The following is a 16017-nucleotide window of genomic DNA, read 5'->3' as shown; positions in this document are numbered from 1 at the left end:
GAAGGAAGGAAGGAAGGAAGGAAGGAAGGAAGGAAGGAAGGAAAAAGAAGTAATGGAAAGGACAGCATTTGGACAGACCTGGATCTCTCAGTAATTTTCTATTGGTATCTCAGTGTAATTAGATTGCATAAATGAGATGTGTGACAATAATGAAGGATGACAGTCATTTAGAACATAAAGTGGATAGTGGGCATGGCAACTGTACATCCTATTTCTGGACAGGTGGCTTACATGTGAAAAGAATATTTTTTTCTTTTTGTTTTTCTAATTGGAATCATAAAATCCTAGAGTAGGAAGAACAATTATAGGTTGCTAGATGGTTAGTTTTGTGTGTCAGCTTGGCTAGGTTATGATGCCCAGTTATTTAATCAAACACTAATCACGGTATTACTGTGAAGGTATTTTGTAGATGCAGCTGACATCTACATTCAGTCAATGTTAAGTACAGGGGATTTTCCTCAATAATGTGGGTGGTCTGAGGGGCAAAACTGAAGTTTCCCTAAGAAGACATTCTGTCTCAAGACTAGAGCGTCAGCTTCTGCTTCTGTCCGAGACCTTCCAGCCTGCTGACCTGTCCTACAGATTTCACTCACTAGCCCTTACTTGCATAAACAAATTCCTTAAAATAAATCTCTTTTTGTCTGTCTGTCTGTCCATCTATACATCCATTCATCCATCTAGCTAATCTATCCATGGATCTCTCTCTCTATGACTATCAGTCTATTTGCCTATCATCTATCTATCTATCATCTATATATCAATAGATTGATTTCCTACTGCTTTAATTTCCTCTGGAGAACCCTGGCTGATACTACTGTCTAGTCTGATTTCCTACACAATGAAGAAATTGCTTTTATATATCTGATAAAATGTCCTCCAGTTTTCAAGTATTTTCATTTTTGGAAAGCACCCTGCTTCTCAACTTAGCCTTTTACATTGTTGTATTGATGGACTTATCTCAACGTTCTATATTTCAAGCTTTATAGTAAAAATCATTACTCCAACTTGACTCTCCTGTGGTCTCTAAAATTGATTTAAATACACTTAAGCTTTCTTCTTTGTTCATTAGATTTTATGATGTCCATTAAACAAATTAGCACAACTCTTATTATAGTATGCAGTGTATTAAAGTTCCACGTAAACACATTTTCTTCCTGGTGTATAAGTTCTTAGTGGATAAAGACTGTGAAGGACTATGCTACATTCATGGGATTATCTTTGTGCCTTTCTTAGGTACTCAGCATCACTGTTGAGTTTGACGTCAATCCTGGGATCAGTGAAACCTTCCTCAATATTACTATTACCTGTTTGTCCTTTCATTTCTTTCTAAAGCATTGGCTATCAACCTTGGCTTCTATTTAGGATACTTTGCAAAAGCCCAAACCCTACCTCAAACCATTTAAATCAATATCTCTAGGATTGGGTCCAGCTGTGAGAGCTTTTTAAGAGCTCCTCAGATGACCAGTACTGAGCCAGGGTAAGCAAACACTGCTCTGGAATAACATAGAACATTTCCTCCTTGAGGCGCCTGGGTGGTTTAGTTGGTTAAGTGTCTGACTTTTTTTTTTTTTAAATTTAATTTAATTTTATTATGTTGTTAGTCACCATACAGTACATCATTAGGTTTTGATGTAGTGTTCCATGATTCGTCTGACTCTTGATTTTGGCTCAGGTTATGATCTCAGGGTCCTGGGATTGAGCCCGGTGTCTGTCCGGTCTGTCTGGCATCCAGCTGGCATCTGGCTGCGCTCTGAGTGACGAGCCTGTTTAAGATTCTCTCTCTCCCTCGGCTCAGCACCCATGTGTGTCCTCTCTCTCTCTCTCTCAAAGAAAAAAATCTTAAAAAAAGAGAGAGAGAGAGAGAGAGAGAGAACATCTTCCTCCCTTTCCCCACAATACCACTTTAACATTCTGAAGGCATTTTTCATATATCCCTATTTTTTTTCCAAATGAATTGTATCTATAGCTCAAATGATGAGTATTGTTTTTCTGGAACCTGCACCATGCAATTTGACTTTGGGGCTCATGTTAACTGATCAGAACCTTCATTAAATGTGGCATTGTCAGCATGTGGCTCCTGTGAGGCTTTTGGAGATTATCATCGTCCCAAATGAGATTCAAAATTTATGAGATAAAAGCTCTGTTTTTATGAAGTCAGTTTTTGTTTAGCTTATTTGCAAGTGATACTCAGAGTAGTTGCCGTTGGCAGCTCTGTCCTATGAATGATTCCAAATTTAGTGTTTAATAATCCTTTTTTTGGATTTATTCTTCTAAATGAATAACAGCCTGAGATTTATAGAAAAGACATAGCCTTGACATCTGAAACACCATGAGCTGATTTCTGGTTTTATCAAGTGGTAACTAATGGGCCACTTGGAAAAAAACCAAAACCAAAACCAAAAAACAGTATTAGTCGGGAGAGGTTTGTTTTCCTCATGTGTAAAAGGGGTCAATGCAGTAATAGTATCTTGAAGTAACAGTAAAGATTATGGATAATACTTGCAAAAGATTTAGCAGAGAGTCTGGCATTTGAAAGGTATCTGCTAAATTGTATCCCTCCTTAGAGCATACATGCATTTAAAGTGGCTGTACCTCTTTTATCTTGACCTCCACTGAACTATGCTGCAACAGTTTTATACTAGTAAGTGGAGTTTTAGTGAGGTACGTATTTATAGTATGCTCTTTTGAAAGGTAGAGAGGTTGAAATGGGCACGTGGACTGGAAGCAGCCACTCTGCAGAAGCCATCTGACGCTCCCTGGCTGATTCAGGCACGGACACTCCATTTAGTTATGGACCCACCTCTGAAAGTGCTAGGAAGCCCAGCAGAGACTGATGCTCAGCCTGGGTATCAAACAAGGTCGGTATAAACCTAGTTGTGGGTATCATCAAGAGAGGTTAGGTCCCATCTGGTTCCCTACCTGCTGTACTTCCGGATTAGAATCAAATTCTGCAACATCACACCAGTTGGATTCAGGGATGGTTAGGAAGAAAGGAAAAACATAGCCGACCACAGTCAGCAAGGAAACAAAAGAAGGCACAGATTCCCCATCTCCTGGTATCTGACATCAAGGCATGTGGGGGCTAGGGTGTTCTGCTTATCCTCATATTTGGGTCTGTTTTCTAGCAGAGAAATTCTTTTTCTTTAATTTTTTTTTTTTTTAGATTTTATTTATTTGAGAGACAGAATGAGAGAGAGAGAGAGCACATGAGAGGGGGGAGGGTCAGGGGGGAAGCAGACTCCCTGCTCAGCAGGGAGCCCGATGCGGGACTGGATCCTGGAACTCCAGGATCATGACCTGAGCTGAAGGCAGTCGCTTAACCAACTGAACCACCCAGGTGCCCTAGCAGAGAAATTCTTTATCCTCATGAGTTTTATTTTCCTTCTTTTTCCGGGGGGTGTGGGTGGGGATTAGGGTATAAAAATATGAATCTTGTCTGTGTTTAGGGAAAATCAAGAACTGGGAGCCAGCTGTTGATAGGTACTGTCTGTGAAAGGCGCTTGGGGTCTCAGAAGGGTGTTCTTCAGGGGGAGAAAGTCACGGTTTCTATTGGAATGTTTTTCTTGGATTAGTTCATGGCATTTGGAGAATGGGAGCTCTAGTTTCCAGCAGCTCAGGCAACACAGGCTGAGCTTTTAGGGACTTATCCATTCTCTTCCACTTGGTTTCCTCGCCTGAAAACAAACAAACAAAAAAACCCAGAAGTTAATAAAAACATTTTGAACTTGCTGAATATCTTAAGTGAAACATTATTGTGCAGGTTGGCACAGAAATTGTCCTGAATATATGGTATCTGTTACTGCATCCCAAACACTATTCCCCAGAGATTGGACAGCTATGGGGCATGCATGAACGCACACTATAACACAAATAACAGATTTTATTCCTAAGTAACTACTAGCACATTTTCCATTTTTTCAAGATCCCAACACTCTTTCCTTTATCTATGTGTCCTTACAAATTGCTAGTTGCTTTGAAATAGTATAATTACATGACCCGAGAGTCACAATCATGTTAAAAATTGCTTAACAGAGAAGTCCTGCTCCTACCTTGTTTCCACTTACCAGTACAGATAACCATTTTTGTATTTCCGGGGTTTTATTACGATTCCGGTGTTTCTTCAGGCAAATGCAAACAAATATCTCTATATATTCTTATATACACTCACATAAAAAATAACATACTGTGTACAGTGTTCTGTTTGTTTTTGATGAGTTTTGATGCTGTTCCCACTGGGAATGGAAATGAGGAGGCAGTAGAATGTGAGGAAGTTTTTCTCTTTATTATGAGCCCACCTCTTATTTAATTCCCCCACAGTGGACTTACTCTGTTCTTAGGTTCACCTCCTAGTATTCTCCCTTCCTGACCTTAGTACAAGTTGTGATCATTCCTCCACTCTGTTCCTCCTACCACGAGGCTGGGCACATAGAAGGACATAATAACACTAAGTGTTAGTTGAATGAGTGACAATTAAACATGCCAGGGCCTGAGACGTAGTATCTCTGGGTGGCACACCACAGTATTCCTGCCAAAGCAGCTCTCCCTATTGCAAATTAACACATCTCAAGAAATTCAGTAGCTCTGTGCGGATAGCATTTAGTAAGCCAGTAAAATATGGAAAAGTATCTTTTTTTCCCTCGAAATGAGACAGTCTCAGGTGCTCATAATTGTGCGATGTGCTCAGCCAGTTTTCAAATATATTAAAAAATGATTCATGATGAGTTAGGCAAAGCACATTATGCAAATTATATACCTAAAATATAGTTTAACTCCAAAGACTTAATTCTTCTCACACTTTAAATATTAATCATTTGGTTCAAACGTCTGATTTTAGGTCAAAAAAAAAAAAACCAATAAAAGCACTGATTTTCCAGTACTTAATTGCATCCTAATGCATTTCTGTCTAGCTGGAATTTTAAATAAGTAGTTCAGAAAAGATACTGGGTTATTTTATGGAATAGGATTTGGAGTCTTTGATGACAGCTAATAAAATTTCCATTTAAGGGAAACTGCACCGAAATTTAATCACTTGGTCAAAATTATAATTGTCCATTTAGGGTTTGAAATATTGAAATTAAATGATAGTAGCACTGCATTTAAATGTTCACACCCAATTCTGTTGAAGGATAAAGCTTCAGAATTTTATAACACCCAGCGTGGGTAAGAAACTCCTCTACAGGGAAAGCGTAATGGGTTTTTTTTTTTTTAAAGATTTTATTTATTTATTTGAGACAGAATGAGAGAGAGAGAGAGCTCATGAGAGGGGGGAGGGTCAGAGGGAGAAGCAGACTCCCTGCCGAGCAGGGAGCCTGATGCGGGACTCGATCCTGGGACTCCAGGATCATGACCTGAGCCGAAGGCAGTCGCTTAACCGACTGAGCCACCCAGGCGCCCCGCGTAATAGGGTTTTATACGAAAGTTTTACCAAACTCTTTTTAAGAAGTAATCCCTATTCATGGGGTAAGAACAGATCTAAACAGATTTTGTTGTGGTATATTCACATTCAATAAAGTTTGTGAACTCTCATATTTAAATTATGGATTTACTTTGTTTTATTGGATTACCCAGGCAACCTTACTGACTTAGAAGGTCAAATCACTTGCAAATTATGAAAATCCCAGACCATGAATTTATCATGAGTATCATTACTTTAATCCTTAAAAGAAATAAGAATAACAAAATAGCAGTTGCTATGATTTATTTTGAAAGAAAAAAAGAGGCAAAATTTCTGAAATATAAAGATTGTTTAGAGACTCCTGTTATTTAGGTGCTCATGAAATAGACAACATAGTATCTTATGTCACATGGCAAGTTTGACCAACATACATGCCATTGGTTGGCTTGTTCACATCTAAGAAATATAAGTAAATCAAAGAATTTTTACTTTCATGTAACTTGCAACTAGTAAACAAATAAGCCCTAATGCGTTCTATAATAAATATAGACAACAATATTGCATTATAATTGGCAAACTTGCTATATCTTAAGACTATATCTTAATTACTCCCATCACAAAGAAGAAATGATAATTATGTGATATGGTAGAGGTGCCAATTATGGCTACAATGGCAATCAGATTATAATATGTAAATGTGTCAACAACACGTACCCCTTAATTTAAAAAAAATTTTATATGTCAAATATGGTCCAAAAAATTAAAAAGACATAACCAACGATTAGAAACTAAGGAAAATAAAGTTTTAAAATGTAAAATGATTTCCTAATATTTTCAAAATTAACATCAGTTGAGGCAATGTACTTCTAACTGTAAATAAAACTTTAGCCCTCAAAGCACATGAAATTCCTATAATTTCTACTGACACTCTATTTTGTGGTTCAGATGTTTATTTTAACATATACAGAATATGAAAATGTGTCTACAGTGCATCACTTTGTTCAGTTCAAACTGACATTCAAGCTAAGCTAAATATGAATACCTTAAATAAAAACACAGTTAAATGTAGCACAATCACATAAACAAAATTCCAGTGCTTTGAAAATATAATGTTGTTGATGGGTCATTGCTTTGGGAATCAAAATTTCTGACCTAGATGTGGGATCTTAAACAAACTACCCTAATTTTATTGGGGGGGGGTAGGGAGGACTCTGCTTCCCCATTTAAATGAAGGTATTGGACCTAATCATCTGATCTTTGAAGGTCTACTTATTCATGAAAGAGTAACCTGTCCTCCAGGTTTTCCTGTGATCGTTCTGATAAATTTTCTTCATCTCTTTTAAGTTTTTGAAAGACAAAGTATTTACCCTTTTTATGAGATCACCCCTTTTCACTCTTCAAACCAATGAAGACAAGATTTCCCTCTGATCAGGAGAGAACGATTTTGATGAGGTTACCAGTGATCTCTAAGTTGCTAAAATACGTGGGTGCCCAGCAGTCCTTATCTTATGTAACCTCTGCAGCTTTAGACATCAAGAGGCTATTTCATTTTGGAAATGGCCCCCTCTTTTGACTTTCTGATGGTATTCTTTCCTAATTTTTCTCTCCCTTTAGTGGCCAGACAGGTATATTACATTTAGTACGTTGGAACTCAGCTCAACAAATTTGACCACATAAAATTTCCTCTTCTTGTATTTTCTTTGTTAGTTAATGGTGTCACTATACACAAAATCATAAATATTAGAAACTTAAAGTTTGGAGGCTGGAAAACCAGCTCATGCTTAGCTCACCAGGCAGAGCATCTGGGTGTAGAGTTTCACCTGCCATGAGAGAGCAGCAGATTTTTCTTCATACAAAGGTACATGTGCTTATCATCATCAAGTGTACTAATTGAGGTAAGGTACCTCAGAAAGTACCCAAGAAATGTGCACATTTCTTTACTTCAGTCAGTTGTCCACTGTGATACTATGCAATCGTATATATCAATTTATTTCTGCCTATTGTTATCCACATCTATGGCAGGAAACAGATGCAGACTTAAATTGGGTAATTTGGGAAGAATTTAGAGGACCATTTACAAAGATGTGAGTGGAATGTAGAAAAAGCCGTATCTACAAGGGATAGTAACTACCAGGTTCCACCACCTTCCACAGGCTGGAATAAGCAGAGGAGGAATGTTCCCAAATCCAGGATAGAGTTGCATGTGGAAAGGGATACTAGGACCTTCAAGTGAGAATCTGATGGAAGGAGGCAGCCTGCCCACTGTTACCCCCACTCCTCCCAAAGGTAGAATGTGAGCAAATACTCCAACACATCTTTCATGTCTCCCCCTGATCTACCAGTGCTACCGTTTGGTAAAATCCAACCAGAAGCCATAGGATAAGGGAGCCCATCAATACAGCTCATACAGATCAACCTTAAAGGGGAAGAGTGGAGGGCTAGGGGGCAAACTGAAGATATCCAGCACACTCACCAACTCAATTATTCGTTTACCATCCCAGAGTCTCAGATCTTTCTGAAGTTCAAATGCAAATATCTTCACATTACATCCAAGGTTTTTGATGGTCTGATCCATATTTTCCTCCTACAGCTACCTCATCTGGCTTCTCTTCTCACTCTACCCATAGGTGCTTTTCCCATGTCTTATAATGTGTCTCCATGTGTTTTTAGCATTAAAGTAGAGAGAACTGCAAATTAAATGGCATTACATACTTAAGCAAACTATTAACATCGGCTTATCTGTTAATTTTGCTAGAGGATGTGGATGAAATAGTGATTTCCCTTAAATAATTCTGTAAATTCTGCATTCTTTGTCATATGAGACCACTGAAATCTTTGCTCAATTATCTTAGTGATTATCTAATAATTGTATAGAGATTCCCTTAAATGTCTGGAACAAGTAAACGATCTAAACATTGTCAAGGAGCTCTAGGTACACGTGGAGTGTGTGTTCAATGCTAGGATGACATTTTACAACTCCACCTTAACCTTGTTTGTACAGAGCCCTTAGGTCAGACATAGGTAAACATGTAGGTCTTTTCCGGGCACTTATCCAGTCCTGGACATGGACACACATCTACATATTTGCATGGTCTTCTGGAGTTTCAGGGGTATGTTCTAGCTTTCAAAGACATCCAGTTACATCTCTTTCCCCAGTTTTTCCTTTATGTTTTTAGTCAGATTGTTGTTCATCCCCACAGTTGTCATCACCCTAGGTAGCAGCAGTGCTAAATGATCACCACTGATAGTTTTGTATGGTCTCCCCCGCCCGGAGATAACGCTGTCTATAGTGAGCAGGTGAGGTCAGTCTGAATTGGATGAGTTCTGAGTAAGGTCAAATAAAGATAAACCTTGCAAACAGGATTTTCTCAGGGATCTGCCAAACACATCAAATAATGAAAATTATCTGGGAACTGGGTTTTGGAGGAGCTCTAAATCCCTCCTTCAGAGGTGGGTTGAGGGTTGATTTTATCATGATTGTGGGGCTCTTGGTTTTCAAGGCTACCATGGTTCAGAGAGATTTGGATGAGATTATCATAATTTAAACACCAAAAACCTCATTGTTCTTACCAAGATGCAGCTGTTCTTCTTGAATAATTGCTTCCCGGTGTTGCGAGCTTTTTTTTTTTTTTTTTAATTTTCAGAGTTCATAAAGAGATGATTTTGACAATTTTTGCCAGTGTTCCCCCTTGTTTTTATGGAGGAGAGGATTTTTGGAGATCATTACCCACTAGTTCTACTGACCTCATTCTTCCTTAATATATTTGCTTTATTTTCCAATGTGACTTTTTCAGACCTTCTCAAACAAAAACACATTCTTTCTTCCATTGCTGTTAGCTGATGTAATACTTGACTGATAAAATAAATGGAATCCAGGGATACAAACTTACCTACATATGTAATGACCACCTACCCTACTTTCCTAATGGAAGACATGATTCCTCTCCTACTGAAGCCCAATCCATTCACCTGTCCTGTAATACTCTAGGGCTTCTTCTTCTTCTTTTTTTTTTTTTTTTCAAATTTCTCCTGTCTTTTGAATTATCATGTTTTCTTTCTCTACTGTGTCATGACCAGAAATATGTGACTATATTATATTTTCTATATGAAAAGATTTCCTTCCTCAACCACTTGTTTCCCTATCATTAACTGTTTCCTTACTATTACTTGGACTATTTCTCTGATCACCTCTTTGCCGAAGGTTCACAGATATGTTGTTCTTAACTCTCCCCATATTGTAACTCCAGTTTCCAAGAAAGGAGTCTTTCTGAGCTGAGCAGTGAGCTCCCTGGGCAAACAGTGTCAGTCACGGTGGGCAAACACTGGGTCCGGGAAGGTCTTGGGGAAAGAGGGGCTAGCGGAATTATAACTAAAAGCAGAGACAGGTGTGCTATGTGATGTATGGAAGTCTTGAACTGGACTTGAAATTAATATAACACTGTATATTAACTAATTGGAATTAAAATTTAAAAATAAAATTAAAATAAAAAAGGCAGGGACAAGTGTTTTATTCATGTCTGGAAGGCCCAAATGTAACAATAACTTGTTTGATATATCTGTCATCCTTAATATCAATATCTTATCAATAGCTCCTTAATTATATAAAATAAAAAGAAGTGAAGGTGGTACTAAAAGGCAAAGGAAGCCCCTGCAGTCTCAAGTATTCATGATTCATAGAACCTCTGAACACAAAAACCGTACACTGTCTCAATATCCTCCTGGTTCCAGGCTCAAACTGTTATTTATTTATTTATTTATTTATTTATTTATTTATTTATTTATTTAGAGTGCATGTGCAGTGGGGGAGGGGCAGAGGGAGAGGGAGAGAGAGAATCTTAAGCAGTCTTCACACCCAGTGCACAGCCCTACTTGGGGCTCAATCTCACAATCCTGAGATCATGACCTGCGCTGAAATCAAGAGTCCATCACTTAATGGACTGAGCCACCCAGGTGCCCCTAAGCTCAGACACTTTTTAAGTGAAATCACCCTTGTGCAGACCCAGCAGTAGTGGCTGATTACTGCAGCTGGAGGTTTTAGTTTGCTTATCCAGGACTGTACCCCTGTACTCAAACTTCCTAAACTAAAGTGAAATCTCAGATCAATTCGATTCTTTCTAGTACTTTTCACCTTAGCTGAGAGACAAGAAAGAGCTTCTATTCTCCAGGAAAAATATGCAGTATTATTATCCAGCCATCACTCTTCTTATCAACACCATATCTAATATTCCAATGAAAAGATACAAATTGTGTGGAGCCACAAGACTATGGAACCTCTACCTAAGGAAAATTTATGCAACAGAAACCAACTCAGAGATGACTTGGATATTAGATGTAGCAGACAACTTTACAATAGCTATTGTTAATATGCTCAAAGTATTGCAGGAAAATGTAGAAAAATGAGTGAATGAACATGGAAATGGAAACCACAGAAGAAGCAATAGATCTATAAAATCTATTCTAAATTCCATAAATTGAAAAATATAAAATAACTGAAATCCACAACTTTGGAAGATTTGACAGGAGAATGACTACCATAAGAGAAAGAATTACTGTGAAGACAGGCCAAATAACTCCAAAAATGAGGCAAAAAGAGAAAAAAAAAAGACTAAAAAAGCTGAAATGAATCAGTGATATATAGAAAAGTATCAAACAGTCTAAAGTATGTGTAATTTGTAATTTCTTCTTAGAAAGAAAAGAATGGGGCAAAAAATACATTGGAAGAAATATTGGCTAAAACCTACTCAATTTGTTGAAGACTTTAACCCACAAATCTAAGCACTACAAATCACAAACAGAATAAATGTTCAGAAATACATACCAAGGTACATCATTTTCAAATTACAGTGTACTAAAGACAAAAGAGTAGATTCTACGACTACTCAGGATTAGTGGTTAAATACTCTATACAAGGAAAGAGCAATAAGAATATCCACTGAGGGGCTGCTGGGTGTGGCTCAGTCAGTTAAGCGCTTGCCTTTGGCTCAGGTCATGATCTCAGGGTCCTAGGTTGGAGGCTGGCAATGCGTACCCTGCTCAGTGGGGGGCCTGCTTCTCCCTCTCCCTCAGCCCCTCTCACTCATGCTCTGTCTCTCTCTCTCACTCTGCACTCTCTCTCTCCAATAAATAAGTAAAATCTTAAAAAAAGAATACTGAATTTTTCTCAAACAATGCAAACCAGAAGACAATGGAGTGATATCCATTATGACAGATCTAGCCATGCCTTTGAGGAATAAATTAAGGCAAAGTGAAGGACACCTTTCAAGTATTGTTTAAGGATGATAGAGAGGTTATGAGTAGGTTGCAAGAAGTAGAGCACAGGAACAGGAGGAGTGCTGGGTCAGAAGAAAAGAGGTAGAGAAACAGTAATGGGGTGAGGATAGATGAACAAAGAATGGAGTATAAAACACCCAGAATATGGACTTACATATATACAAATGAATTTTGACGAACGCACCAATATAATTTAGTGGGGAAAGAAATCTTTTAAACAACTGGCTCTGGACCAATTGAATATCTGTAGGGAAAAAAGTTGGACCATGACTTATACTTCACATTATACACAAAATCACCATACCAAAAATTAACTCAAGGTAGATTACAGATCTCGCTGTAAAAGCTAAATTTAGAAAGTTCATAAAAGAAAACAGAGGGGAATATTATTGCAATGTGAATGAGTCTTCAGATTTCTTAGAATGCAGAAACATCAAACTGTTCTTCATCAAAATTAAAAACTACTCATCAAAACACAAAGAAAATCGTAGACTGCATAATCAGATTCTCAGTACATGTATTCATCAAAGGAATAATATTTACACTACAAAAAGAACTCTTACAAGTCAATAAAAAAAAGAACAACTCAGTAAAAAATGGGCAAAAAGCTTCCATGGACACTTCATACAAAAGAAAACACAAATATGTAATGAAGACATGGAGAGATTCTCAACATCATTAGTTGTTGGAGAAGTGCATCTTAAACCACAGTAAAATCCCACTACTCACTAAAACAGCTAATATTAACAAGATTTAACAAATCAAATGTTGGAGAGGAGAGGGAACAATTGTTTTCCTTACATATTGCTGGGGGAACATGCGAAGGTACAACATCTATGGAAAACTTTTGCAATATCTTATTAAATTAAACACATGCTTGCCTTGTGATTCAACAGTTTTATTCTTGGTACTTACTCAAAAGATTTGAAGCATAAATCATGTGTATAAAATGTTTGTCACGCTCACTACATTATAGCCCCAAACTGGAAACTTCCATGTATCTATCAATTAGAAAATGAATAAACCAACTGTTAAAATCATAGAGTGACATCCTATTCAGCAATTGAAAAGAACAAACAAAAAAGAACCAACATGCAACAACATGAACGAATGAAAAAAGAATTTGCTTTAGCCCTGATTTCAAACTTTCTTGAAGCAAAGGAATTAGATACATAGATTGCTTCATATTTTATTGTAAAATTTTCTGCATTTTTTCTATCAAATATACTTGTTGCTGAGTATTTTTCTACCATGTTGAATTATAAATGCAGAACACAAAAATTCTGCTTGTTACCACATAACTGAAAACAAAACAAAAATCCCTGTTTTTTTTTTTAGATTTTATTTATTCATTTGACAGAGATACACAGTGAGAGAGGGATCACAAGCAGGGGGAGTGGGAGAGGGAGAAGCAGGCTTCCCGCGGAGCAGGGAGCCCGATGCGGGGCTCGATCCCAGGACCCTGAGATCATGACCTGAGCCAAAGGCAGACGCTTAACGACTGAGCCACCCAGATGCCCCCAAAATCCCTGTTTTTTTAACCGTCTTGTTTGGTGATCAGGAAGTGATGTTTTAATCATTTTACCTGTTTAATGATAATTTGGTTCCATTACTTTGTTTTGGTAACATTTTAGGAAAACAGAGGTTTGGGAAAGTAATATAATTTTTCTTTAACACAATGGAAATAAGCTCCAAGTTACTAGAAACATGTTTATTAGTAGTTTACTACAATTAAGCAGGAGATGCTTGTATTTGATTCTATCTTCATTTGTTCCCATCTGATCCCATGGAGTGTCTCTGACGAAGTCTCTGTGAGGGGAACGTGTCGCAGAGGCACAGGAGATAATAATGCCACAGAAATCCAAGTAACAGATTTCCTTCTTTCCTTCTTTCTTCATAGACCTGTCTTTTCTCTCACATACCAAAGCAGAGCTTTCTTTTTAACCAGGGTGTGTAAACATAGAGGGTTTCCCTTCCAACTTTTGTAACTACACAATCTCATGCCCCTGTCACGTTGTGGTTTGCAACATCAGCCTCGAGGTAAGAAGTGCCGAGAAAATGAAGCTCATTTGGCTTCCTCCACAAGTGGGAGCTTGCCTTAGGCTGATGACTGTGCTGGCAGCCCAAAGAGACAAGAGGCTACTACTCCGATTTGTCATTTGTTTCTCTACCTCTAAATATGCACAGTTACCTCAACTGAGATAGCTCATGAGGACAGATCACACAACGGATGTTTTCTCTGTAACATGAACCCAATTTTACAAAGGCGATTTCCATTTCCACAAAGATGCTAAATAAACAAAAAACCTGATCACTCCCTTTCCATTTTATTTTTTTCCCCTTTTCATTTTAAACATGTTTTAAAGTGTTACAAAATATGGTAAATATGTCTGAGAAATGAGTTTTAAAATATCTTCTCCCTAATTTCAAGGCATATTTTTAAACACTTCATAAAGTTCTTTGACTTGCTATGCTTTATATACTGACTGATTTGTATATGGTCTGATAAGCCTTAAATTGACATGTGAACCATAGTCTTTCATTCATCAACATATTCACTTGAGAAGCTTGTCTGGAGTCTCTGTCCCAGGTCCTTGTTTTGTCTTTTGTTAATTGGAGAAATGCTTTTATGTTATGGAGAAAAGTAGAATAAACTACCTTTATAAAAGTTCAAGTTCCTCATGTTTCCTCTGAGATTGTTTAAAATCATTTTTGTTTATTGATTTAATTTGTTTTTTAAGTATAGGATCATTACCTTTTCAGGTATTATAAGTTTTAATGAGGACAGTATAATCAAGGTTTTAAATTATCTTCTAAAACTATATTCTTGCCTATTTCCTCAAAAGGTAGGAATAATGCTAATTTTTTGAAATGTTTGAGCAAGATATAAATATAAAAAAACATTCCCAGGAGTCTTATTTTATAAAAGGGGAAAAAAACCATCATAACCCTGATCATGTATTTGATGAAAAAAACCCAGTAACATTTGGAGTAAGAGCATTATTTTCCTGTGCGCGTGTGTGTTTGTGTGTGTTTGAAAGTAAAAAGATGTTACAAACCCTGTGATTGTCACTTGTCTACCCCATTCTTTAAAAAATAGTACATTTGCAATATTTTTGTTCTTAAGTCAGATATTTTCAGAGAAAAGATCAAGTGAAACAAAAAAAAATCATTTTGAAATTTTTATCTGACCCTGATCCATTTAATCTTGAGCTCAGCTATCTGGCAGCACTTTTCCTTTAAACCTGATCATCAGTAGGAAAATACTTCTTGTCAGACTACAAAGAAAATCTTTCCAAATCCAGACTCCTGTGAGGGCCTCTTGTTTTTAATAAGTCAGAGAAGTGGTATGATGTATTTGTTTGATTTAGGATAGAGTTGTGATTTTTTGTTGCTATATTTGTCCATATTGTGTTTATTTTCTGGGAAACAGAAGTTCTTAAATCAGTCTATGAAACTCATAATGGTTTTAGATAAGCTCCATGGAGGCTTTTATTTCAAAGAGCTTAACACTGGGTAGATAAAAATACTGCATTCTTCCTATAGAATCATTTCACAGTGTTTTTCTAGCAACACTGAAGATTTTGTAGGAATCCATATAAGCACTCTGGGCCACTATCCCCATTACAAACCCTCCTTATTTACAAAACAGTTGGAGTTTCAGGCTACAGTCAACTGCCTTGGAATAGAGTGGAATAACCAGCAGACAACTCCTGACCTTTCTTACCTAGCCTGAGAGGTGAGCCTCACGTGCAGACCTGTCAGAACAAATACAATATTCTGACCCAAGTGGGGACTAAGCCCATAACCAGTTTTCAATCTCTGTTAAAAGGTCCACATCACAAAATAGTTGGTTGAAGTACTAAAAAACAAAAACGAAAACTATCGATGCTTCAACCAAAGTTTTAGTTGAGACAACACTGGTATCCTGTCTGTTTATGACTTAGGCCATTGCATCTATACTCCAGAACTTCAGTTTATTGTTTGTAACCAAAAGATGTACAGTTACATTCTGCTTCTAAAATTCCTTGCCTTCTTCCGCCTGTGACTGTGAGCATATTTCCATTCCCCAGCCAAGTTCACAAAAGATTAAATGAAAAATAGTAGTGCCATGTTACACCTATGTCATCCACACAAAAGCTCAGATGAATAGAACTTTTTCCATGTTAACAAATAAATAACTGTGTGTGTTTAAAGTACCTGATTTTTAAGCAGTGTACTTGATTGACATTCTCGAATGGAAACTTTCAGTGCCTTGCTAAAAACAGGGGTGCGTATTTACCTGACAGAAGCTCATCAGTCCAACAGCTCCTACAAATGTGATACTTTCTGTTTTTATATAGAAACTATCT

Source organism: Leptonychotes weddellii, chromosome 14 (genome assembly GCF_054177405.1).
Source record: "Leptonychotes weddellii isolate Sample4059 chromosome 14, ASM5417740v2, whole genome shotgun sequence".
NCBI classification, from domain to species: domain Eukaryota; kingdom Metazoa; phylum Chordata; class Mammalia; order Carnivora; family Phocidae; genus Leptonychotes; species Leptonychotes weddellii.
This window is presented reverse-complemented; position numbering follows the sequence as displayed.